Source organism: Balaenoptera physalus, assembly GCF_965194825.1.
Source record: "Balaenoptera physalus genome assembly, chromosome: 5".
NCBI lineage: Eukaryota > Metazoa > Chordata > Mammalia > Artiodactyla > Balaenopteridae > Balaenoptera > Balaenoptera physalus.
Window position 1 is genome coordinate 109,930,805 of NC_138884.1, and position 27,138 is coordinate 109,957,942.

A 27,138-nucleotide genomic window follows, 5' to 3' on the forward strand; every position below is an offset into this window, starting at 1 on the left:
TATCGTTTGTAGATTTTTTGATATGGCCATTCTGACTGGTGTGAGGTGACACCTCATTGTAGCTTTGACTTGCATTTCTTTAATGATTAGTGACATTGAGCATCCTTTCATGTGTTTGTTGGTAATCTGTATATCTTCTTTGGAGAAATGTCTATTTCGGTCTTCTGCCCATTTCTGGATTGGGTTGTTTGTTTTTTGATATTGAGCTGTATGAGCTACTTGTATTTTTTGGATACTAATCCTTTGTCGGTTGCTTCGTTTGCAAATATTTTCTCCCATTCTGAGGGTTATCTTTTCATCTTGCTCATGGTTTCCTTTGTTGTGCAAAAGCTTTTAAGTTTCATTAGGTCCCATTTGTTTATTTTTGTTTTTATTTCCATTTCTCTAGGAGGTGCGTCAAAAAGGATCTTGCTGTGATTTATGTCATAGAGTGTTTTGCCTATGCTTTCCTCTGAGAGTTTTATAGTGTCTGGCCTTACTTTTAGATCTTTAATCCATTTTGAGTTTATTTTTGTGTGTGGTGTTAGGAAGTGTTATAATTTCATTCTTTTATATGTAGCAGTCCAGTTTTCCCAGCACCACTTATTAAGAGGCTGTCCTTTCTCCATTGTATATTCTTGCATCCTTTGTCAAAGATAAGGTGACCATATGTGCATGGGTTTATCTCTGGGTTTTTTATCTTGTTCCATTGATCTATATATCTGTTTTTCTGCCAGTACCATACTGTCTTGATTACCGTAGCTTTGTAGTATAGTCTGAAGTCTGGGAGCCTGATTCCTCCAGCTCCATTTTTCTTTCTCAAGATTGCTTTGGCTCTTCAGGGTCTTTTGCGTTTCCATACAAATTGTGAATTTTTTTCTTCTAGTTCTGTGAAAAATGCCATTGGTTGTTTGATAGGGATTGCATTGATTCTGTAGATTGCCTTGGGTAGCATAGTCATTTTCACAATGTTGATTCTTCCAATCCAGGAACATGGTATATCTCTCCATCTGTCTATATCATCTTTAATTTCTTTCATCAGTGTCTTATAGTTTTCTGCATACAGGTCTTTTGTCTCCTTAGGGTAGGTTTATTCCTAGGCATTTTATTCTTTCTGTTGCAGTGGTAAATGGGAATGTTTCCTTAATTTATCTTTCAGATTTTTCATCATTAGTGTATAGGAATGTAAGACATTTCTGTGCATTAATTTTGTATCCTGCTACTTTACCAAAATTAATTGATTAGCTTTAGTAGTTTTCCAGTAACAACATCTTTAGGATTCTCTACGTATAGTATCATGTCATCTGCAAACAGTGACAGTTTTACTTCTTCTTTTCCAATTTGGATTCCTTTTATTTCTTTTTCTTCTCTGACTGCCATGGCTACGAATTCCAAAACTATGTTGAATAATAGTGATGAGACTGGGCAACCTTGTCTTTTTCCTGATCTTAGTGGAAATGGTTTTAGTTTTTCACCTTTGAGAACAATGTTAGCTGTGGGTTTGTCATATATGCCTTTTATTATGTTCAGGTAAGTCCCCTCCATACCTACTTTCTGGAGAGTTATTATCATAAATGAGTGTTGAATTTTGTCAAAAGCTTTTTATGCATCTATTGAGATGATCATATGGTTTCACTCCTTCAATTTGTTAATATGGCTTATCACATTGATTGATTTCTGTGTACTGAAGAATCCTTGCATTCCTGGGATAAACCCCACTTGATCAAGGTGTATGATCTTTTTAATGTGCTGTTGGATTCTGTTTGCCAGTATTTTATTGAGCATTTTTGCATCTATGTTCATCAGTGATATTGGCCTGTCATTTTCTTTTTTTATGACATCTTTGTCTGGTTTTGGTATCAGGTGATGGTGGCCTTGTAGAATGAGTTTGGGAGTGTTCCTCCCTCTGCTATACTTTGGAAGAGTTTGAGAAGGATAGGTGTTAGCTTTTCTCTAAATGTTTGATAGAATTCACCTGTGAAGACATTGGGACCTGGGCTTTTGTTGGAAGATTTTTAATCCCAGTTTCAATTGCAGTGCTTGGGATTCATCTGTTTATATTTTCTATTTCTTCCTGGTTCAGTCTCAGAAGGTTGTGCTTTCCTAAGAATTTGTCCATTTCTTCCAGGTTGTCCATTTTATTGGCATATAGTTGCTTGTAATAATCTCTCATGATCCTTTGTATTTCTGCAGTGTCAGGTGTTACTTCTCCTGTTTCATTTCTAATTCTGTTGACTTGAGTCTTCTCCCTTTTTTTCTTTATGAGTCTGGCTAATGGTTTATCAATTTTGTTTATCTTCTCAAAGAACCACCTTTTAGTTTTATTGATCTTTGCTATTGTTTCCTTCATTTCTCTTTCATTTATTTCTGATCTGATCTTTATGATTTTTTCCTTCTGCAAAATTTGGGGACTTTTCTCCTTCTTTCTCTAATGTCTTAGGTGTAATGTTAGGTTGTTTAATTGAGATGTTTCTTGTTTCTTGAGGTATGATTATCTTGCTATAAACTTCCCTCTTAGAACTGCTTTTACTGCATCCCATAGGTATTGGGTCATAGTGTTTTCATTGTCTTTGTTTCTAGGTATTTTTTGATTTCCTCTTTGACTTCTTCAGTGATCTCTTGGTTATTTAGTAGTGTATTGTTTAACCTCTATGTGTTTGTATTTTTTACAGTTTTTTTTTCCCCTGTAACTGATATGTAGTCTCATAGCATTGTGGTTGGAAAAGATACTTGATACAATTTCAATTTTCTTAAATTTACCAAGGCTTGATTTGTGATCCAAGATGTCATCTATCCTGGAGAATGTTCCATGTGCATTTTAGAAGCATGTGTAATCTGCTGTTTTCAGATGGAATGTCTTATAATTATCTATTAAGTCCAACTTTTCAATATGTCATTTAAAGCTCGTGTTTCCTTATTTATTTTCATTTTCGATGATCTGTCCATTGGTGAAATTGGGGTGTTAACGTTCCCTACTGTTAATATGTTACTGTCAATTTCCCCTTTTATGGCTGTCAGTATTAGCCTTATGTATTGATGTGCTCCTATGTTGGGTGCATAAATATTTACAATTGTTGTATCTTCTTCTTAGATTGATCCCTTGATTATTATGTAGTGTCTTTCTTTGTCTCTTGTAATAGTCTTTATTTTAAATTCTATTTTGTCTGATATGAGAATTGTTACTCCAGCTTTCTTTTGATTTCCGTTTGCATGGAATATCTTTTTCCATCTTCTCACTTTCAGTCTGTATGTGTTCCTAGGTCTGAAGTGGGTCTCTTGTAGACAGCATATATACGTGTCTTGTTTTTGTATCCACTCAGCCAGTCTGTGTCTTTTGGTTGGAGCATTTAATCCATTTACATTTAAGGTAGTTATCAATATGTATGTTCCTTTTACCATTTTCTTAATTGTTTCTGTTTTGGTTTTGTAGGTCTTTTCCTTCTCTTGTATTTCCTGCCTAGAGAAGTTCCCGTAGCATTTGTTGTAAAGCAGGTTTTGTGGTGCTGAATACTCTTAGCTTTTGCTTGTCTGTAAAGGTTTTAATTTCTCTGTCGAATCTGAATGAGATCCTTGCTGGGTAGAGTAATCTTTGTTTTAGGTTTCTCCCTCTCATCATTTTAAATATGTCCTTCCACTCCCTTCTGGCTTGCAGAGTTTCTGCTGAAAGATCAGCTGTTGACATTATGGCGATTCCCTTGTATGTTATTTGTTGCTTTTCTCTTGCTGCCTTTAATATTTTTTCTCTGTATTTAATTTTTGATAGTTTGATTAATATGTGTCTTGGCATGTTTCTCCTTGGATGTATGCTGTGTGAGACTCTCTGTGCTTCCTGGACTTGACTGACTATTTCCTTTCCCATGTTAGGGAAGTTTTCAACTATACTCTCTTCAAATATTTTCTCAGTCCCTTTCTTTTCCTGTTGTTCTTCTTGGACCCCTATAATTCGAATGTTGTTGCCTTTAATGTTGTTCTAGAGGTGTCTGAGACTGTCCTCAATTCTTTTCATTCTTTCTTCTTTATTCTGCTGTTCCATAGTTATCTTCACTATTTTATCTTCCCAGTCACTTATCCGTTCTTCTGCCTCAGTTATTCTGCTACTGATTCCTTCTAGAGAATTTTTAATTTCATTTATTGTGTTGTTCATCATTGTTTGTTTGCTCTTTAGTTCTTCTAGGTCCTAGTTAAACGTGTCTTGTATTTTCTTCATTCTCTTTCCACGATTTTGCATCATCTTTATTATCATTACCCTGAATTGTCTTTCAGGTAGGCTGCCTATTTCCTCTTCATTTGTTTGGTCTTTTGGGTTTTTACCTTGCTCCTTCATCTGCTGGGTATTTCTCTGTCTTCTCATTTTGCTTGACTTACTCTCTTTAGGGTTTCCTTTTCACAGGCTGCAGGTTTGTAGTTCCTGTTGTTTTTGTTGTCTTCCCCCTGTGGGTAAGGTTGGTTCAGTGGGTTGTGTAGGCTTCCTGTTGGAGGGGACTGGAGCCTGTGTTCTGGTGGATGAGGCTGGATCTTGTCTTCCTTGTGGGCACAACTGCATCTAGTGGTGTGTTTTTGAGTGTCTGTGAACTTATTATTATCTTAGGCAGCCTCTCTACTAATGGGTGGGGTTGTGTTCCTGTCTTGCTGGTTGTTTAACATGAGGTGTCCAGCACTGGAGCTTGCTGGTCATTGATTGGAGCTGGGTCTTAGCATTGAGTCGGACATCTCTGGGAGGGGTCTTGCTGATTGATATTACGTGGGGCCGGGACCTCTCTGCTTGTCCAGTATCCTGAACTTGGCTCTCCCACCTCAGAGGTTCAGGCCTGACACCCAGCTGGAGCACCAAAACACTGCAAGCCACATGGAATTATCAAGATAGTGCTCATTGATAAGTGAAACCTCAAGAGAAGAGGACCATGCTATGTCTTGTCCTGTTGAACAATTTTCAGACTTCAGCTCATTCTGGCAACAGGCCAACTGTGTCAGTGACGTGAAGCAGGATGGGGTCCATGAGGTGGGAATCAATCAGCTAGTGTGCAGCCTGATGCATCCGGTCGAAGCCCTTGGGTAAGGCTGACAGTGGCCAGGACTCTGGCTTCCTGCGGCATTAGCCTCTTTGGGGTGTCCCTCCCAGCGTCAAGCTGCTCTCACTCTTGCTTTGGCTGCCATGCCTTTACCCTGAGCTTCTTCATGAGGCAAGCACTCCCTTAGGTGACGTGTGAAAAACACAGGCCTCATCAGTTATGAAGGGATCTTTATAGTCCTTTCTGGTGTCTAAATTCTTCTCCTAGTTTTCAGCTGGTGTTCTGTGAGAATTGTTGCATCTATAGATGTATTCCTGATGTATCTGTGGAGAGAGATGAACTCCATGTCCACTTACTCCTCCGCCATCTTGAATATCTCCAATAGAAATCCAATTTTGATGAAGTCTAATTTATCTTATTTTTTTTCTTCTTTTATGGTTAGTACTTCAGAGTTCAGCCCAGAAATCTTTGTGTACACCAAGGTTATAAAGGTAGTCTCCTATACATCATATTTTGCCTTTTACCTCTAGGTCTGTAATTTATTTTGAGTTTGTGTGTGTGTGTGTATGGTGTGAGGTAAGGGTTTACATATTTTCCCACATATCTAGTTATTCCAGCACAATTTATTGAAAAATATTCTTATCTCATTGAATTGCTATCAATATTTTGTCAAAACTTAATTGACTATATAAGTTACTATACCACTTTGAGTTGGTCCCATTCTTGGGGAAAAGCTTTACATTAGTTGGGCTGTTAATCTTGCATTTCTCAGATGAACTTCTCTTAATCATGATACATTGTCCTTTTAATATATTGCAGTATTTGAATGGCTAAAATTTCAAAATATGTTTTCTATCTATATTCATGTGTAATATTGGTCATTAGTTTTCTTATAATGTCTTTGAGCAGTTTTGGGATCATGGTTTTGCTGAGCTTATAAAATAAGTGTGCGAGATTGTTATTATTTTTTACTTACTTATTTGATAGAATCCGCTAGTGACACTATCTGGCTCTGGAGGTTTCTTCATGATATCCTTTTTATTTACTAATTCAATTTCATTGATAAATATAAGACTACTTAGATTTTCTATTTTTTCTTAGGTCTATGAGATTATGCTGTTATTCCCTCTTTCATTCCAGAAACTGATAATTTGTGTTTTCTCTGTTTATTTCTTGATTAGTTTAGGTAAAGATTTATCAATATTATTGATCCTTTCAAAGAACCAAAATTTGGTTTTATTGATTTCCTCTATACTTTTTATTTTCTATTTTATTGGTTTCTATTACATTTATTTTATTTATTCCTTCTACTGACTTCAGATTTAATTTCTTCTTTTTTTCTAGCTTCCATAGTGCAAGCTTAGATCACTGATTTTCAACTTTTGTTCCTTTTTTTTTCTTGGCTGCTCCATGTGGCTTGCAGGATGTTCCCTGACCAGAGATAGAACCCAGGCCACGGCATTGGCAGTGAAAGCCCAGAGTCCTAATCACTAGGTCACCAGGGAACTCCTTAAACCTTTATTCTTTTCCAGTATTAGCATACAGAACTATAAAATTTCCCTTAAGAGGTGATCTAGTTGCACCCTAGTGCACTTTTAGGTGTGTCTTAATTATCATTTAATTCAAATTATTTTCTAATTTCGCTTGCTATTTCTTCTTTGACTTTGGTTAATTTGCAGTGTGTTGCTTAATTTGTAAGTATTAGAAGATTTTCTAGGTCTATTTTTGGTATTGATTTCTATTCTTATTCTGCTATATTTATAGAATATGCTCTGTATGATTTCAATCCCTTAGAATCTGTTGAAACATTTGTTTATGGCCTAATAAATGTTCTATCTTGGTGAATAGTCCATTGACAAGTGAAAAGAATGTGTATTCTGGAGTTGATGGTTGTAAGGTTCTGTAAATAAAGAATAAGTTCAATTTGGTTGATAGATAGCACTGTTCTGATTTTCCAGATAATTTTGAAATTTTTGTATGTTTTTTGCACCAAATACTAGCACAATAGTGTTGAGATCTCCAGATATTATTTTATGTTTATCTACTTGTCCATTTAGTTCTTTAGTTCTTGCTTTCTGTGTTATAAAGCTTTCTTATTTGGTAAATATATATTTAGTTAGTATTGGCATTTTTTCTTGATGAATTGACCATGCTATCATTTTAAAATATCTCTCTTTATTTCAGATAATATTCCATGTCCTGACATCTATTTTGTCTAAGAGTAATATAGACATTCATCTTTCTTATTAGTATTGGCATGATATATGCTTTTCTATTTGTTATCTTTGATGTATTGTTTTTCAATTTAAAGAGCATCTAAAACTATGCAGCATATGGTTGCACCTTGCTTTTTGTTCTTAATTCAATCTGAAAATTTCTGCCATTGTTTAGTGTTTTTAATTCATTTACATGATTACTGGTATTGTTTTACTTTGTTTATCATTTTGAATATTTGTTTTATTTTTGTTTACTATGAATTAATAGTGTCCTTCACATAAGATCCTTGCAAAAGTATATTTCCATTTGTCCTTCCTATGCTATTTTTTTCTATACAGTTTACTTTTGCATATTATTTTTCTTTTAAGAGTGAGTTATATTTTTTTGTCTTCTGCAACTTTCAACTTCTTAGATTTCTTCATTATTAAGCAAAAACAACAACAACAAAATTGATGTCATTTTTTTTTTTTAATGGCAGTCTCCATGGTGTGACCTGGTTTCCTACACATTCAGCTCAGTACCATTACCTTTGCAGCTCTGAGAAGGAATGGGTGTTTGTTTGAGTGCAGCCTGAGGTATTACATGCTTTTGGGTCATTAAGCTTAGTGGCAGTAATCGTTAGTAAGGTGGTAAAGCAGGTCACACATAACCCAGGCTTGACCCAAAGGGGTTTTAAATTTTATTTTATTAAATAGCACATTAATTTAACCAAAAAAGAGTCAATTATTTTTTTTAAATAAATTAAGGAACAGGAACAAAAATATTTTATATTTACCATGTCTTTTCAGGTGGGGAGTTCAGAGAAGTAAACTTACTATTATAATACAGTTTAATAAGTGCCTTGAGAGGGTAGGACAGGACATTATAGGAACCCTGGATAGAAGTGCTTACCACAACCACTTGGTACAGAGCAAATATTCAACAAGAGATTGTTAAATTAAATCCAAATGCCTTACTTTGTTCTATGAGATTTCAAAAGTACTTCATTAGTTTATTTATTTAACAAATGTTTATCCAGTACCTGCTATGTGATAAGCTCTGTTTCAAGAATACAGGAAACAGCTGCAAACAAGAGAGCCCAAAATGTTTCTTAAACAAATTCATAGATGCAAAATACCTTATTAATACATTCGTTACATAGACTTTTGTTAAGTGCCTACTATGTTGCAGGCACAGTTCTAAAAATCTTACATATTCTCTAAAGCAATTGATAAAAATGATCTATCACTGATATTATTTGGGAACAGAATTTTAGGTGTAAAAATGTAATAAATATGATAGATTTTGATAAAATGAATATGAGGCAGACTGCCCTGGGGGAATCTTCCAAGGAGATAATCAGGAGCCAGTTCCATGATTCTTGTATTCTGTCATCTACTTTGAGAATATAAAAAGTTCAAGAAAAAGGAAAAGAAAGAATGATGGTGGGTTTTCTTTGTGGAGAGTTTCTCCTGCATATGAATTCCAATCCTTTCCCCTGCTGAGAGTGATGGGTTGAGGGTGTACATCTTTCTCATGCTCGGAAGGCTACAACGGGACCAGTCACAAAGTTTCAGTTGTGTTCCCTGCAGTTGGTAGACACCAAGAACGGAGACATACTATCACCTCAGAAAAGTTATACCAACCTGTGACAGGCCAGAGGAATAGAGTACAGTGCTTGGGAGTTAATCAATGGAAAAAGAACAAGAGAATGTTTCATGGATGAGATGGTGACAGAGCCAGCTTGGAGTCATTTCATGTCGCACCCAAGAGGGCTTCCTGGGAGTACACTTAGGCTCAAATGCCACAGTGGATGTGAACTTCATCCCCAAGAAATCTAGCGGTGGGGGAAGCCAACTGAAGGAGAGACATTGTCCATGTCAGAGAAGTTATAGTTGGAGGCTCCAGCAGAAAAACTTCTAAACAACTTTCAAAGTATCCATGAGCAAAGTTACTGCTGGGTGTTTGCCAAGTCCAGAGACTGTAAGACATTCACACCCACAAAACTGCCCTTCCTCCTTCTCTTCTCCTTGGTAGCCCATTCTCTTTGACTTTTATGAAATGTGGAGCAGCAGCTAGTGAGTGGGGGAAGAAATGGAAGATAAAGAGGATAGAAGCCAAATATACCTTCTCTAAGGACAGCTGCCCACCTCGCCTTAGTGGGGGGTGGGGTGGGAGAAGGAGTCTAATCTTGAATGAAGATTGACATGGGAATAGTGCCTTGGGCAGATACCTTCAGTAACTGAATTGAGATTGTGTTTTGTGACTTAATAAGGCAGAAGAACTATAAGAGTGAAATAAAAAGTTATGATTCCACACCTGTTTTCAGATATTGGACAACATCATGCAGTGCAGGACCATGATCCCTGAGAAAAAGGAAGCAAATGAAGTGAGCCCTAAAACTGCCGCTATTTTCTGCCTAAAGATGATTTCTAGACTGTAGGAGCAGGAAGAGGGAATCCAAATAGACCCTGGACATCTCGATAAAGAACAGAGACAGATAATGGCATTGAGGGAGGCCAAGTTACATGTGGCTAGTGGCTACCATATTGGACAACACTACTCTAGATTGACGGGTTAAAATGGAAACAAATCCACTGAAATTGGACAGTGGTTGTCTCCAGCTGGTAAGATTTTGCTTTATTTATATCTATGTTTACCAAATTTTTCTAGAATAAGTATATATTCCTTTAAAATATTTTTTAAAACCCTATTTAAAAATGTATACATTAAGTTCCTAATACCTAAAAAAAAAATATTGTTCCAGAGAATATTTTATCTCCCTTCTCTGAATAAATTTGAAAAAGGTCCTAAGAGACAAACAATCAAACAAACAAACAAAAAATGTTTTTGGTCACATCCAGTGAGCTGTGCTTGTCTAATCAACTGGCTGCACTTTGAAAATTCTTTTCAACTACTGACAATGATTTCCGACATCTCTTCTGTAATCCTCATACCAGATGAGTTCTGTCAATACTGTCCACACAGATTTAAAGCACATTTCACTTGAAAAATCAAGGATTTTATAATATGCTTGCCAGTGTTGTCACAAGACTCAAGTTTGAGTGTTAAAGAAACTAGGTGTCTGTGAATCCCTTTCTAGTCTCAGAGACTTTTGTCAGCGATCTTGGGAGGGATTGCTGTGTTTGGTGGGAGAAAAGCAATGTTGATTAAATGACTTGGAAGTTCCCTTTCAATGTTGAGACATTTTATTCCCCAAGGGCAGGGATGGACGGAAAGGGGGTAGAAACTAATAAGCCCACTTGTGATGATGGACAGGTAGTCATGAGGGCTATACCAGCAGCTACTTTTTGGTGACTCCTGTGCACAAACTGCCTCTCTTTGCTATTTTTGGGGTAAGTGCCCCCAGTTAGTTCCCCTTGGAAAGACAAACAACATTAAAACTAAAGAAAGTTTCACAGCTCACTCTATGGCATTAGAATTATCACCCAACAAAATCACTGTCTGCAGCCAAAGGACACCTTGTCACAGTCAGAGCAAGTCTGGCTGAAGGCATCTTGGGGAAAAAAAGAAGCCTGTCTAGACAGATTGGAATGTCTCATGTGCCTAATTAAACAGTCCCTCTTAGAGCCCGTGCTGTGTGAAAAGTTTGCTTGTTTATTAATGACTTGTGGAACATACCTTTAAAGAGGTGCCATGTACTTCATCCCCTTCCATGGATTCATGGGAATTGGGAGCCCAAAAGGGCTGTAGGGATCAAATAATCCAATCTTATAAGTTTCCAGAAGCGAAAAACTGAAGATCAGAGAGATCAGAGAGAATAACAAGACTGAGCAGAGAGTTGGTGGCAATGACAACATGAGAATCCAGGTTTCCGACACCTGGTCCAGTGTTCTTTCCACCATGCCAGCCTACCTGTTATGTCAACAGATGATGTGACCACCCCCAAGGATGCTGCTGGAAAGACTCCATGTGGCAAATTATTCCCCTATAAGACTATATTATTTATTAAAATTCCTGGTATCCTTTTGGGCTGTCAGTCTGGCTTTTTGCTTTAAAACTATAAATGCCCCTGAATGGAGTAACAGAACTCAGTCTTGTATTCTCCTAGAAGCAGTTTATTTTGGAGAAGATTCTGGGGAGCACTCGTGTGGGAAAGGGGAGGAGACAGTTAAAAGGAAACCAAGAGAGGTTTGCTGTTGAAAAGGTGACTGCTGTAGGTGACCAAAGCTCAAGCCCTTTGGGGAATTCTGAAGTATATTCAACATTTCCTCCAAAGTTGTTCCATTAGAAGGGTGAGGAAGTTAGGGCAGTTATCTTCCCACTTTTATCTGTCATTGGTTGACAGCCACTCCCAGGGACCATAGACTCCCACGTCTTGTCTGTCATTGGTTGACAGCCACTCCCAGGGACCATAGACTCCCACGTCTTGTCTGTCATTGGTTGACAGCCACTCCCAGGGACCATAGACTCCCACGTCTTGTCTGTCTTGCTTGAGCCAGGCTCTAAGGCGGAGCTACCAGTGTTTGCAGTAGGTTCCCATGGACACATCCTGGACAGGGAATACAAGGAAGGCACTGGCAATAACTGTGCTGAGTTATCTATCAGTCCTCAGCTTAGCATCAACTATACTGATTGCTTGCCCCCATGATATCTAAAGACAGAACAGTGGGGAAAATGGTAGATTTGTTGGGGATGGGAAGAATTGTGACAAAGACTTTGGGTAAAAAGAGCAGTGCCCAGAAAATAGCAGGTTCATATGGTTTCAGATGAGTTTACAACACAGGATTCTGGGGGTCTGACCTGTTTATAGGTTACTTGACACATTTTAATGAATTAAAGCCAGTGATTTATAATCACCAGCCTGCCTATAACCTTCCTCCCCACTTCTACTCCCAGCACCAATTTTAGACAAAACACAGGGAACCAGAGAGTAAAAGATACCATAAAACTCACTTTAACTTAAATTATCTCAGTCTATTTTAGTTCAAGCCAAACATTTCCATTCTATTTTATTTTATGTAATTCAATTCAATTCAATTCATTTATTGATTACCTTTTGTGTGCTTTATAAATGTGTTTTTAAGATTTTTCTTTGAGTAAATCACCTCACAGTAGCTTTGTTAAATGAATGGGGCATCTTGTGTCTGTTTACTGTTTTCAATCTCCAAATATGTTCCTACCCTGCTAATCAATCAATCAATCCATCCATCCATCAATCCATCAATCAATCAATCAGTATTGCTTAGGGGGAAGCAAACTGGACTCGAAATGAAATTTAGTTCTGAGGCATCACTCAGTACCTATTTAGTCAGCACGTCATTGGGAAATCCATATCACTAAGCTTTTCTTTCTGAAAAATAAGGTAGTCATACCTAATGCTGTTTGTATTCTGTGAGGAATTCATGGCCTAAGAGCTAAGAGAGCACTTTGTAACCTGTAATGCACTTAATATTTGTATTTATTCTGCAAACATTATCTCAGTGCCTGCTATGTACCAGGCACTGTGATAGTTGCTGGATACAAGGTGATAAAAAAACCCTGATGCTCACTTTCATGAAATTCACAGTCTAGAGATATTCATTGACATTGCGACTATTCACAACACAGTGTAGGAGGCACAAATACATACAGCATACCATCCCTGTTTCTATGGATTTTATGATCTAGGGAAGAGGAGGGAAAGTTAAGGAAAAATAATAAGGCAATATGTGTGGTTCTAGTGTAGTGCTAAGGTACATAGAGAAAGAATTATTTGGGGCATGAGTAGGATTTCAAAAAAATAAACTGGGGAAAATACGGATGTAGGATCCCATAACTCGCTCTTTGCTCCCCTCTCCCAGCTTCTGAGCTCCTTTGCCTCCAAAGCCTGTACCTGTGTCTCTTCATTGGAGACCTGCCTTTGGCTCTCCCCACACTTGCAGACAGCTACAAGTACCTGGGAGTTTACATCCCTGGGGCAGCCCTAGTTGATGACGAATTAGCATGGGAGTATGAAAGCTTGACTCTTTTGCCTAGGATTGGGACTAAGTTGGAGGCATAACTTATACTTAAGAGCTCCCCAGTGGGAATAACTGAAGTTACCCTCTCTGGGACTCTGCCTGAAATCACACCCTTGCCTGGCCTCTTCTCCTTTTCTGTAGTGCTTCCCCTGCTCTTACTGGTTTCTCTTGGGCACACATTCTTCATAAATTGCTTGCATACAAATTCTTGTCTCACAGTGTGTTTCTGGGGAATGCAACCTAAGACACAGGACATTTCAGGTGGAATTGATGACCTTGGGGATACTGCAATTTTAGGAAGGTAGAAGGTATGAGTGAGGGAGAGTGTGGTTTACGGCTTGTGACTGGAAAATGTGAATTTGACATTAAACCATGTCAAATTCACTCATTCATGGAATATTTTTGGGGCATTTTCTATGAACCTAGCACTGGTTTTAGTCCTTGGGATATATAAGTGAAAAAAAAAAAAAAAAAAGATGAAATCTGTGACCTGGTAGAGCTTATAGTCCGATGGGAGAAAAAGAAAATAAAGAATAAACATGATAAGTAAGTCAATTTTATATGCAGTGTTTTAGAGGATAAGAGTTTTATAAAGAATACGGAGGTTTATTGACTTCAAATAATTTGGGGGAAGATTTTGTTAATAAGTCATAGGGAGATGATTTGTGATCTTGGATTTTCAATTTTTAAAAAAATATTTTTTGAAATATAGTTGATTTACACTGTTGTGTTAGTTTCAGGTGTATAGTAAAGAGATTCAGATACATATATATATGTTTTATTTTAGATTCTTTTTCATTATACGTTATTACAAGATATTGAATATAGTTCCCTGTGCTATGCAGTAGGTCCTTGTTGGTTATCTACTCCACCTACAGTAGTGTGTATATTTTAATCCCAAACTCCTAATTTTTCCCTCTCCCACGTTTCCCCTTTGGTAACCATAAGTTTGTTTTCTACGTCTGTGAATCTGTTTCTGTTTTGTAAATGAGTTCTTTTGTATCATTTTTTCAGATTCCACATATAAATGATATCATATGATATTTGCCTTTGTCTGTCAGACTTATTTCACTTAGTATGATAATCTCTAGGTCCATCCATGTTGCTGCAAATGGTATTATTTCATTCCTTTTTTTGGCTGAGTAGTATTCCAGTATGTATATATACCACATCTTCTTTATCCATTCATCTGTGTTTTTTATCAGTGATCTTATTTCAACAGCTAGAGTTTTAGAGTAGACCTTAGCAGTGACTTAGAGACACTGTCTTAAAGTTGGGAAGAGGGTTATTGTATTATTTATGTGTTGTTGTATAACAAATTATTCCCAAATGTAAAGAAAATTTAAAAGAACAGCTTAAAATAACACTTATTACCTTGGAGTTTTGTGGGTGAGGTTTCTCTGGCTCGGGGTTTCTCACAGGCTTCAGTCTAGAGATTGGCCAGAGCTGCAGACATTTCAAGGCTGGACTGGGAGAAGATTGGAGGATTCGCTTCCAGGCTCACTCAGATGCCTGCTTGATGTAGACAGCAGTTCCTTGTTACATGGCTCTATCTATAGGTCCTCTCACAACATGGCAGCTTATACCCCCCAGAGTAACGGCCCTGGACAGGAGAGAGACAGAGAGAGAGAGTCACAAGAGAGGGGAGCAAGTTACAGTCTTTTTGTATCCTCATCTGGGCAGTGACATCTCATCACTTTTGCCATATGCTATTCGATAGAAGCAAGTCTCCAGGTGCAGCCTATAAACAAAGGATAACACAAGAGGATGAATACCAGGAGACAGGCATCACTGGGGACCATTTTATAGACTACTTACACAATGATATTTTGTTTATATTCTAAATACTAGAGAATTTACTAGATCCTTGTTTTCTGAGAAATGGGGACTTGATATTCAGTTATCTCCAGCATAATTACTGGACTGATTATTGCACAGAAGTTTCAAGACAAGTTATCCCAATTCAACTCAATCTTATAATAATACTTGACTTCAGGAAACCTATTTCATTCTCTAAAATATAATGTTTGTCATACAGCTAGGCCTTTGCATTGTAGTATGCAAAGTTGATTACTTAATATAAAATTAAAAATCTTTTGGTAAACATTGTAGTGTAGGCTTTACTGGGTGCTACTTCTCAAAGTAAGACAATAATCAAGTTTAGAATAGAAGTGGATTCTTTCTTGATGAAAATCGCCATTCCTCCTAGGGATCTCCTGTCCAAGCATTACAATGTGGTCAGCTGGTGCTCCATTCTGTACCTTCTGGATTGTTAGTTTTGATAATTAACTTGGTGTGGGCTTAAGCATCACATTGGTATTGGTTCCAGGTATTTGGTGGTTGTAAAAAGGTGAATTTGGGTCATTTCTACAGAGGTCTTATTTATAATGAAAATTATAGTAAAAGCTAGGGATTGAAAGATAAACCACTGAAAATCAGGGGTTCCTGAAACCCCAAAAATCTTGTTTTAAGACTTACAAAGGTTTAATGATGAATGTCATATTATCGATAAAGTTGCTAAAAAAATATACACTATCCCAACTCATCACCCAAGCGACATTTCCTTTGGAAATTATCCTTCTTTTCCCACGTTTACCCAGATAGAAATAACTTCAAATTGTGGAGCAGTTTTGAGGTACAGATTTTGGGAGGAGGAATTGAGATTGGGAATTATTTTCCAACCTAATCTTCCTTTTAGTGAATACACATTGGGAACCAGTGACCAATAGAAGGGTCATGTAAACGAAAGAGAAATATTAGGGTAGGCAAGGAAAACACAGCCACACGGAGTAGAAAGGCAGGGAGCGTTTCTGAAGGAAAAGTATAAATCAAGGGTTTCTTTTTTCCTTTTATGAGAGGCCACCCGGATGGTCAGGGTGCCAAGCAGGCCATGATGTTGTGAGAAATAACAATGGAGGTGGCAGGATGTCATAACGCAAACATCATCTTGAATAGGAGGGAGAGGAGGCAGTCTCTCCCCCTGCCCCGGGTCCTCACTGTCCTCTCCCCACCCCATACCCCTCCTCTGACAGTTTCTTCACATGATCCTGGTTGGTCCTGGATGGCCCCCGACACCTGGTTGAATGATAAACTCAAATGACTGTGGTGGTCCTGTCAGCCCCAGCTTTCTGTAAAATAACCACTGATCTATAGCACAGGATGGAATTGTTTTCCCATACTACCCCACATCTTTGCAGGGACATGCGTTGGATTCTACCTTGCACTGTCCTTCCCCACATCATTGTCAGATCTTAAGTAGCCCTGAGTCATGAGAAACACATCTTAGTGCTCCCCCCAGAGTCAGTTACAAATCAAATACTATGCTTACAAACTCTTACATTTTGAAAAGAACACTTTACAATGATTAAATATTTATGCATGGCATGCACTTGGAACTTTGATGATTTATTCAGATTTTATAACTTAGAGTAAAATATAAATTACTGTTCAATGATATATGCATGTGTGTGTGTGTGTGTGTGTGTGTATTATATAAAAGATTTCTTTTCCCTGCATATGGAATGTCCAAGATACTGGAAGAAAAAATGCATCAGTTTTCTTGCATGTTTGCTTTTTTTTTTTTTTTTTTAATGGTGTCCATAAATCCAGGGAACTCCTTCTTGGACCACTAGCCTCTTTCAATAGAAGCATGTTTTCACTGGGATTTCCACGTTCATAATTATTCCTCTCATTTCTCTGCTGTGAGAAGACAAGCTGGTATTTCATTGCTTTGGGGAAGTTAATAATATGGTAGGCAAAACATCAGGAAAAATTATAATGAATGAAGCTATACAAATCAGGGGGAAACACATGTCGCTGTTCTAAAATGCTCTTGTCATAAATCCTGGAAATTTCACTATGGTCACAAGCAAATAACTCTTTAAGGCATAAACACTCAATTAATTAAATGTAATATGCTGTATAAGTTTGGAGGAGTTCTAAATAGAGAAATGGTCAAATAATGGTATTTGAAACCACTGGCAAATAGGAGTTCATCTCTTATTTGAAATTTCTCAACTGGAATGAAACCTTTCCATAGCCCTCGTTAAAAGAACTGCATACATAGTTTATAAATATAGTATTACTTACTCCTTATTTAGCAATGGTGATCAAACCTCACACCCAGACTTAAAAAAAAAAATCTTTTCTTGTCTTAAATTTCTATCTCTTGGGATGTCTCCTGAGAAGTTGTTTGAAGAGTTCTGTTTTCTCCATTATTTCCAATTTATGGAAGCTTGGGTTTTACTATCCTCCTGCTCCTCTTAAGTTTCTTGAACCATTTTTATATGGTGCTTAAGAGGACACATCTCACCTGACTGATATTTTGTAATCCTTAAATAGCTATTTCTCAAATATGACTCTGAAAATATTCTTAATAGAGGGGCAAACATTTCGAGAAGCAAAAAGCTTTTTTGGACACCAAGCTGAGTTAGGTGGCTATTCTGCGGGGATTCATATCACTTCGTGCCTCTCACTGTATTCACTGTAATTAATTGAAGGTAGTTTTTAGTATATCTCTGCTTCCTACATATTTGGGACTATATCTCCTTCATCCTTGTGATCATAATGGCTAACACTTTACCTGGAAAAGAGTAATGTTCAATATATGTTTTATACTTACACTTATTCATTCATTCAGAAAATATCTATTCCATGCATGGTGCTGGGCCTGACACTGGAGAGCTATGATGAACCAGATACAAAAGGATCCACTGGATCTGGGTGTTCACTATGTTTTTGTATGTTTAGGTGAGTAAAATAAAATAATTCTATAAAAGGAAGGACCTTGGAGATTTGTTCTTCAGCTCCTTCACTGTATAACAAGGAGACTTCGACCTGAGTCAGAGTGTGTCTTATTTTTAGTGTCAGAACTGATTAGACCCAGTTTTTTTTCATTGTGTTTCCCCCAAACCATGCAGTCTCTACTTATTATCTTTTAATTGTACAACAACATTTATAAAAACTATGCAAATGTCATGGAACAGATGAAACAACAGGCCTCTTTTGGGAAGAGTTTTTGGGCCAATTTTCTTCTTTTAGAAACCAGGAAAATCAAATCCATTGATACAGAAGCATTGACTTAGCCTTAAATTAAGAAAAAATTAAAGTAATTATAGAAGTGATAGCTCTTAGTATTACGCTTACTGCATAATACTGTATAGAAGTTTTAGAACTATAGAATATTTTTCTATGAGGTAGAGAGAATAAAGATAGGAAGATTTGTGTGATTCAGTTTTGCTGCATTAAAAACAACAACACATCCCCCACCCCTCAAATCTCAAAGGCTATAACAACACACGTTTATTTCTCACATGTTGGCGACTGTGGGTCAGTAGCAATCCAGGAAGCAGGATGAAGGAGCAGCTCTTCTTGGGGACATGCTGTCTTCCTGGCAGAGAGAATGAGCAAGAGAGAGCCTGTAGAAACGCATGCAATAGATTTGGAATCTTCTGCATAGAGAGGGCGTGCATCAGGTCAACTTGCAAATGAGATGCCCAAACTCAACATCCATGGGGTGGGGAATGTGTGCAATCCACTTACAGGAATGGAGAGAAGATGTTTAGGAATGACAATAAAATCCACCTCAGAGGAATAGAATGTTTTTGAGGTGGAGTGCTGTCATTTTGGGCCCTCTTGCTTTTTCCCTGCCCTGAATAGCTTCAGCTTCTTTGCTACACAGTGGACTCCTTTATAAAAAATACAGTCATTTGAGGAGGCAGGATTAGCATCTCACTCCTCAGGATTCTAGGGATCCAGACCTCTTGTGAAATTTGTCATGTTCTCTTGTTTTCTACTCATTTTGTTTCCTAAGAGCTTAACATTGTCTGAAATATAATGTAGGTTCCTCAGAATTGGTTGTTGTATAGAGTATGGTGGAAAGTTTGTAATTCAGAAAAGGCTTAAAAGTAAGCATGTTGTGGTTGTAGGGAATAGAAATGATGTTTACAGGCAATTTTAAAAACTAATATCCATAGTTTTAATTCTCTGTACTAAGAAATGGTTTCCTGTGTGACTGTCTTCTTGTAATTCCCCTTTTACTAGAAACACAAGCACTGCAGAAGCAGAAACTTCTTCACATACATTTCTGTCATGTCAAGTTAGTATCTAAATACCCTGAGGTACCCAGAGAAAAATCACCCCAAAGTACTAACCATGCTGCCTTGAACATAGTAGGTCCTTCATAGATTTCTATAAGCTAATTTGCATATGATTTTAAAAAGGAGAAAAGCAGGATCTTTACTAATGAATCTATTAGTATATTCTGATATCTCTTGACAGGAGGAGCTAAGATACAATGAGCATTTCTGAGGCTAATTCCTCTTAAAAAAGAAAAAAAGAAGAAGTATCAGAAGGAGGAGGAGTAGGAGGAAACAGAAGGAAAATATTACATGGAAGAAGCCTGAAAATTTTAGTAATTAACCGATCACTGAAATGGATTGTTGATATCAAGCATGTTCTGAGCATCAGAGTGACTATGAATATGAAAAGAGAAGGACCAAGAAGTCCATCTTCCTTGTTCTTTGACACCTGGAGAATCATTCCAGAAGTCTTCAAGATGCTCAGTACTGCAAATCCTGTCTACTACTGGACTCATGCTCTATTTCCTGAATTCTCCATCCTATCTTCTGCTGAGAGTTCTTGGAGACCACTCTTTATGGGCAGATGTTTTTTCTCATGTCACAGATGCTCTGTAGTTTTAAGGGGTGCTGTCTTAGGAAGAAGAAAGCAAGCAAAAAAGAAAGAGTAAAGTAGGTGAAGGAAAGGGAAGGGAAGGAAAGAGGTCACCAGGAGAGAAAGAAAGGAAAGAGATAAGGAAAGGGATAGAGAGGAAAGGAATAAAGATGCTGATTCTGATTTCAATGAAATGAAGTTCTGAATGATGTGTGTACATCTATTGTATACAGACAATGAAAAGAAAGAAACTCCCACTTCTTGAAGACTTCCTGCTTGCTAAGTACTTTGCTAGGTGTTCTGCATCTATTGCCTTACTCAGTTTCTCTTTTCTGATATAAGTATTATGACATCCTCTTAGAGGTGAACACATGGTGGCTCAGGGAGGGTGAGTGACCAGAGGGCTAGTGCGTGGGTCACACATATTGTTCCCATTGCCATGGAGATTGAACCCAACTGCTAGTCAATGTCCTGATTAAACAGACAGAACATAAATTATTTAAATAGGCATGTGGGGGCTTCCCTGGTGGCGCAGTGGTTGAGAATCTGCCTGCCAATGCAGGGGACACGGGTTCGAGCCCTGGTCTGGGAAGATCCCACATGCCGCGGAGCAACTAGGCCCGTGAGCCACAACTACTGAGCCTGCGCATCTGGAGCCTGTACTCCGCAATAAGAGAGGCCACGACAGTGAAAGGCCTGCGCACCGCGATGAAGAGTGGCCCCCACTTGCCACAACTAGAGAAAGCCCTCGCACAGAAATGAAGACCCAACACAGCCATAAATAAATAAATTAAAAAAAGAAAAAAAATTAAATAGGCATGTGAGCCTGAAAGGCAGGTAGGAGATGCTGAGTGTCCTTGCTGATTTCAAGGAGCCTGTTTGAGAAAACTGAGTCCAGAGTTGAGGGCTCTGAGTGACGACTGTTAGAGTCAACCTGGTTTAACTGCAGGTCTCCAGTATTTGGGGTGGACGTTAGTGTTCTGAGAAGAGGTAACCTGTGGTCAAGACTTGGTATGTGCTAGGTTATCTGCAGGGCTTCTCAGAGCCTTTAACATGCTAACCTGTACCGTTGCTCTCTTAAAAGGAGGTGCAGCCTGCCGAGATTCTCAAATTTATCTTACTCTAGCCCCTTTCCATCCATCTCTTGAGACTACTTGTTCACAAAACATACAGTGCATTATAGTCCCTGGCTGAGACTTACAGTGGGAACTTGTCAAAACAGCTGCCCAGGACTCCATGCTCCTCCCTGGGCACTGTCTCCATCTCTTAATCCCTCCACATAGTTTCCATGACACACACCAAGTTCATGTCACATGGTCCTGAAACTTTGCAACATCAATTGTTTCAAAAGTTAACACTTGACCAAATTTGAGCCATTCAGGATGTTTCTTCAGGAGTTTTACAACAGAAACTGAGCTTAGTGTCTCTCTGGGTGCCTGGAAAAGAAGCAACTCCCTTTGGATCCCACTGGCTAGAAAGTGAGAGACAAGGATGAAGCAGATGTACCAGGGAAAGTGGGTGGTGAGGCAGGAATAGTCTCCAGCCCTCTGCAGAGAACCAGCCCCAACTCTGTTCTCTTCCATTGCAATAATTCCCAGGTCTGAAATCCCATAAGACACCTGACATCCTTCCATGGAATCCCCTTAATGTTTTAAGCTACTTTACTCGGAATTTCCATTACATAAATAACAAAGTAATACAATGGAATCAAAATGAATACCATGTAATCAAACAAAATATATCTCTATCTATCTATCTATCTATCTATCTATCTATCTATCTATCTATCTACCTATCTATCTATCTGAATTATTTAAAAGAAATACATCAGTTTTGCTTGCATGGAAGAAGTAATAACAACAACAACAACGACAACAAAAACAAAAATGAAAGAGGGACATAGAATGATAACAGTAAAGTGTAAGTGGGACGGGGAGAGAAAGCAGTTAGTAAGCCATCAGTGAGGTTCTAAAGATTTAACAGGAGCAGATTGCATTTCCTCCGACAGACTGAAAAATCCTTGTATTATTCAAAAGTATTATCACATATATTTATTCATAACTGTTGTCGTCTTCTTCCTCTCCCTCTCCTTCTCGTCCTCTTCCTCCTTCTTGTTTTACTTATTCACAAAGATCCAGGTGAAGAAACTGTCCTTGGTGTTGAGGACATACAGATGTGTAAGGCATGGTCTCTGCCTGAAGGAGGCTCACTGTTCATATGTAAAAATAACAAAAACTACACAACTGAACGATGGTGTGGTATTTTCTGCTTGTTGCATTCGGATCCATTCCACACCTTTCCCCTAATCTGCTCTGTATCACAGGGAATGACCTCTATAAACTGAATGGCCAGCCTCCCTCATCAACTGGCCAGCAAAGACCCTTTCAGGAGATTGGACAGCAGGGAAAGTGAGAATGGCAGTCTGTCTGCTCTCCTCTCTGCTGGCAGTATTTGTGGCTTCCCTGGTGTTCCAACTCTTGTGGGCAGCTGCCCACTTCAGGGTGGATTATAGATTCTGAGTTCTGGTGACACAGCCTCCAGCATTTGCTCCTCTGGCTCAGCAGGGATAATGGCTTCTGGCATTGTTAACCTCTGCATGGTCTCACTGTGTCCTGTTTGCTCTTCTAGCCCTTCCAATGACATGGTAACTAGTTCCTTATATTAAATGCCCCATTGTGATCTCTGGCATGGCTTGTTTTTTCTCTGACTGGGCTCAGATTGATACATCATCTGAATGAGCTAGGAATTCTAATAGAAGAAACCAGAAAGGGGGGCAGATCAGAAAATTCATCGTAGTGAAGGTGACTATGAACTGGCTTTTGAGAAAGTCATAGACATTGAGCACACAAAGAAAAAAGAGACAAACTAATAGTAACTGTATTTTACCTTGACTCTGGGGTTCATTGGGTAAAGTTTTTTATATAGAAAAGCTGGGGCCAGGCTGTGAGCGCCCATGCATATGATATCTGTCCAATTATAGTTTGGATGTACTCTAGGTACAATGAGAGAACCAACATACCAGGGAAGCAGGGAAAGGTGACCTCATGGGACAATAAATAAATTTTGCTGACTGGAGCAAAAGGAACAGCCAGAAACAGAAAAGATGCATAAGTATAAAAGACTTTAAAAGACCAGAATCAATAATACTGTTTTTGATGCTTTGTTATTACTTTGGAGAGTTTACCCATCTGCTATCTTATGTAATGTGTTTACTCCTTCATTTATTCTTTCATTTAGCTGACATCCACTGAGCCCAGGCCCTACATCAGGCTCTGTGCTAGGCGTGGGCACATAGTGACCAAGGAGACTCAGCCTAGCCCTCACAGCACTCAGAGCCTCGTGTTGGAGGAAGGAAGGTGACGGGGAATGAAATGCGGGCATCGTGTGCTGCGGAAAGAGGGCTGGGAAGTTTTGAGAGGTATGCAGACGAAACTGCCAAAATTTGGTAACAAGTTTGGTATTGATGGAGAGTGGAGAATCAGGAATAAATTTTCAGAGATTCAGGATTGCCACAGGCTGGGTAGGTAGTGGCACGTGGCAATCCTATGACAGATATGGATCAGGGAGATGAGTGAACCCTGGGGCTGACAGGTGTGGTGGTCATTGAGCGACTGAGGAAAGGCTAGAATTCACACCAAGAGGCAGAGCACTGATAGCTAGTTGCTTTGTTTTCGTTTTACAGATTATTGGGGGATGAGAAAGGGATGGAGACTCAAGGCCATAGGTGCTTGTGAAAATGCATATTCTGTTTTGAAAGGGCAAGGGTTTTGTGTCTTACCTTGTGGGGGTTAAAACCTACTTTCATCACTTAACTATTACATGGCTTTGAGCAAATTGCTTCTCAGCCCCAGTTTCTTCACCTCCAAAGGATGATGTTCCTGGATAAGATGAGTAATAACAACACTGTCCAAGAGCTGAGGTATGGTTCACTGGGATATTGAAATGAAAAGGGCCTGATTACCTGCGTGGTACATTGTAGGTGTTCTCAAAATGTTAATTTTCATTCACCACTTGCTTTGTTAACCCTGATGTAAGGTTTCATATTTTAAAACATCAAGGGAATAAACTATTCTCTATTCTCTTTTTTTAGAAGATGATAGCTATGTGCCTCATGAGTACTCAATTAGGGAGGATTTCAATGGAAAATTCCATATTTTGAATGAAAAAAATAAAACAACAAAGTCCTTAAGTGTGTCCCAGACATGCAGGCATAACTAGAAATTAAATACATAAAAAAAAAAAAAAAAGCTCAGTTGGCTCCTCAAACACTTGGAGATATTTTCAGGTATTTGAGTTTCTTCCACGTATAAAATATACAATCTTTGTGTAATACTGGCAATTTGGTGACAGATGCTGCTGAAATTCCATATAATAGAGTATGTAAAAGCGAGGAAGCAATTAAGGCATTTTTAGTTCCCTCTGAGGCTTGCAAAAATTGCTTAAATATAGCTATCCAAAACAACATACATTTTTTATCAAAGCCAAATTTAAATGTTATTTAATGCTCAACCTTTTGGCCGGGAATAGATGTCAAGTTTTCCTTTTTATTGTTATTTTTAATTTAAACAAATGTTGCCTTGGATTGCTTTCCCTTTAGTAGAATGTTTGTGGGTCTCAGAGGAAACTCCAAGCATGCTTTTTTCTTGCTGTAACATTTACAAAGAATACTGGCTTCTCTAGTTGAAGGGAATGCTGCAAATATCAAATGCATGCCATAGCAAATGGTTTGGTCATTTCCCACTTTTTTCTCCTTTATGTCTCTGCCATTTGGAATCCCAGCCACCTTTCAAGGCCCAGCTCAATTTGCTTGTAGTGGAAAGAGCCTAGAGTTTGCCACTACAGGGACAATTGTAATAGTGATGCTCTCAGGCTCTAAACTCAGGCAAGTTCTTTGTTCAAGTTCCTTGGGCTACTTGCTTAAACTTACCGAGCATCACTCTTTCCTTCCATGGTACTTCATAGGATTGCTGAGAGGAGAACAAATGTAACGGTCAGCTCTTGTTATTGCGGCCCAGCATCTACTCCTCCTTTGGGAATAGCACTACACTTGTACTTTGGATATCTCCATGATGAGACCGCCCATCAAGGTGACCTCCCTCTCCTGGCCAAGAGGTGGCCGTGTGACAAAAGTGAAGCCTATCAGAGGTTCTCTCCCTGGAATTTGAGCCTTAAGGGGTGGGACACTAAGACGGAAAACACTTGGAGCTGTTCCTGTGGATGACTGTGCCTTTAAGTCATTCGTAAGCCCTACCTGGATCTCTAGAAAACACCCTGGGTCCTGCTCTTTGCTAAACCTAGTTCTTCAGTTTTTCCTTCAATTTGATGAGCTACTCCCTGTACTTCCAGTCATTTTTCTTTTCTTAAATTATACATAATTTATTTCTATTTCTTACAAAGAACTGCCAATAAATATTAGCTCCTTCACCATTTTCTTCCCTTCAACAAAAAAAATTTGTGTTCCTCTCAAATGAATAGGCATGCTTTCCTTCCCAGTGTCAGAGAGGGTTGCTTGTATCACTATCGATTCTTAGTCCATTATGCCTTGTGGGAGCAGGGAGTCTGTGCTCAGTGTCAGTGCTCTGTGCCTGCTGGAGCCCTTGCCTTACTGACTTGCTCATCTTCCCAGGTGTGTGGCCCTGCATGAGAACACACATCCTGAAGGGCTGGTTTCCCAACAAAATGGCATCCAGGCCAAATGTCCTCGGGAAATCCCGAGCTCTGCAGACTCCGGGGCTGGGTAATCCCAAGGTAAATACAAATCAAATCAAATGAGAACAAAATATTTCACACTCAGAATTTTCTAAATTAATTTGGCCAGAGATACCACCCCCTACCTTTAATATTTCTTTGGGTAAGGATGCAGGGAGGATGGGTCTACTGAAAACACAGTCACAGATGCGGCATTTTCTGGTCTTCTAGAACCGAGGTGCATAGTACCGGTGTTTTTGGATCAGCCCAGTTTTCTCAGTACAGTCCAATTTGACTCACTATCATTTCAACTCAATATTTTTTCAATAAATGTTCAATGAAGATCACTTTACTCAACAGCTAAATAGCTACTTTGTACTAGGCTTTGCTCTGGGGTCTTGAGATACATGGATGAATAAAATGCAGTTTCTGCCCTCTCGGGGCTTACACAAAGTGGGGAGCCCAAAACAATGGTGGTGATGTCAACAAACTACAGCAAGTGCTGGCACCTAACAGACATGGGGGTGAAGGGAGAGCAGGAAGCATGTCATAGCTGGGTAGGGATGGCTGGGGTAAGGCATTGGGGTTGGCACCATGACTGAGCTGAGATGGTGAATAGGGGGGATGAATAAGAGTTATTGTCTCAACTCACAGATATAGAGGACAAACCAGTGGTTACCAGTGGGGAGGAGGGAGGGGCACCATAAGGGTGGTGGTTGAGAGGTACAAAGTATTGGGTGTAAGATAGGCTCAAGGATGTATTGTACAACATAGGGAACATAGCCAATATTTTGTAATAACTGTACATGGAAAGTAACCTTTTAAAATTGTGTAATAGCTGATTCACTTCATTGTACAGCAGAAACTAACACAACATTGTAAAGCAACTATACCCTAATAAAAAATATTTTTAAAAATCTAAAAAAAAGAGGTATTGTCTTTAGTAATAATGATATCATACATATATACTGAGGGAGGGCCTTTATGTGTGTTTGTACATTTAATCCTTACAGCAACCTCACCACTAGGTACTGTTGGTATTGCACATTTTACTCATGGTTACCAAAGGGAAAAGGATGGAGAGGGATAAATTAGGATTTGGGATTAACATATACAAACTACTGTATATAAAATAGATAACCAATAAGGACCTACTGTATAACACAGGGAATTATATCAATATTTTTTAATAACTTGTAAGGGAAAAGAATCTGGAAAAGTATATATATATATATATATATATATATATATATATATATATGGTGTGTGTTTGTGTGTGTATATATGTGTATATATATATATAGATATACATACATATATATATATATATATATATATATATATATACATATATATATATGAATCACTGTGCTGTACACCTGGAACTAACATGACATTGTAAATCAGTACAAACTGTACTTCAATAAAATAATAAGAAACTGAGGTGCAGAGAGAAATCTATATTTGAGCCCCCATGCCCTCAGGCTCAAGACAGAGTTAAGTATTTTCTCTTTCATTGTACTTCACACCCACATTTACTATGAATCTTACCCCATGGTTTTAACTTTTTTTTTTCTCTTTAACAGGATGTTTTTGTCTATCTAGGTCATAGGGATAATTCATCAAAAGAA

At 38.4% G+C, this 27,138-nt stretch overlaps 1 long non-coding RNA gene across 1 annotated transcript; it reads left to right on the forward strand.

The window, feature by feature from the left end:
• Positions 1–7,606: 7,606 nt before the first annotated feature.
• On the forward strand, positions 7,607–26,726 carry LOC309660921. Its single transcript, XR_014263721.1, has 2 exons — positions 7,607–20,326; positions 20,636–26,726. It is a non-coding gene; the product is annotated as an uncharacterized lncRNA (long non-coding RNA).
• Positions 26,727–27,138: the final 412 nt, after the last annotated feature.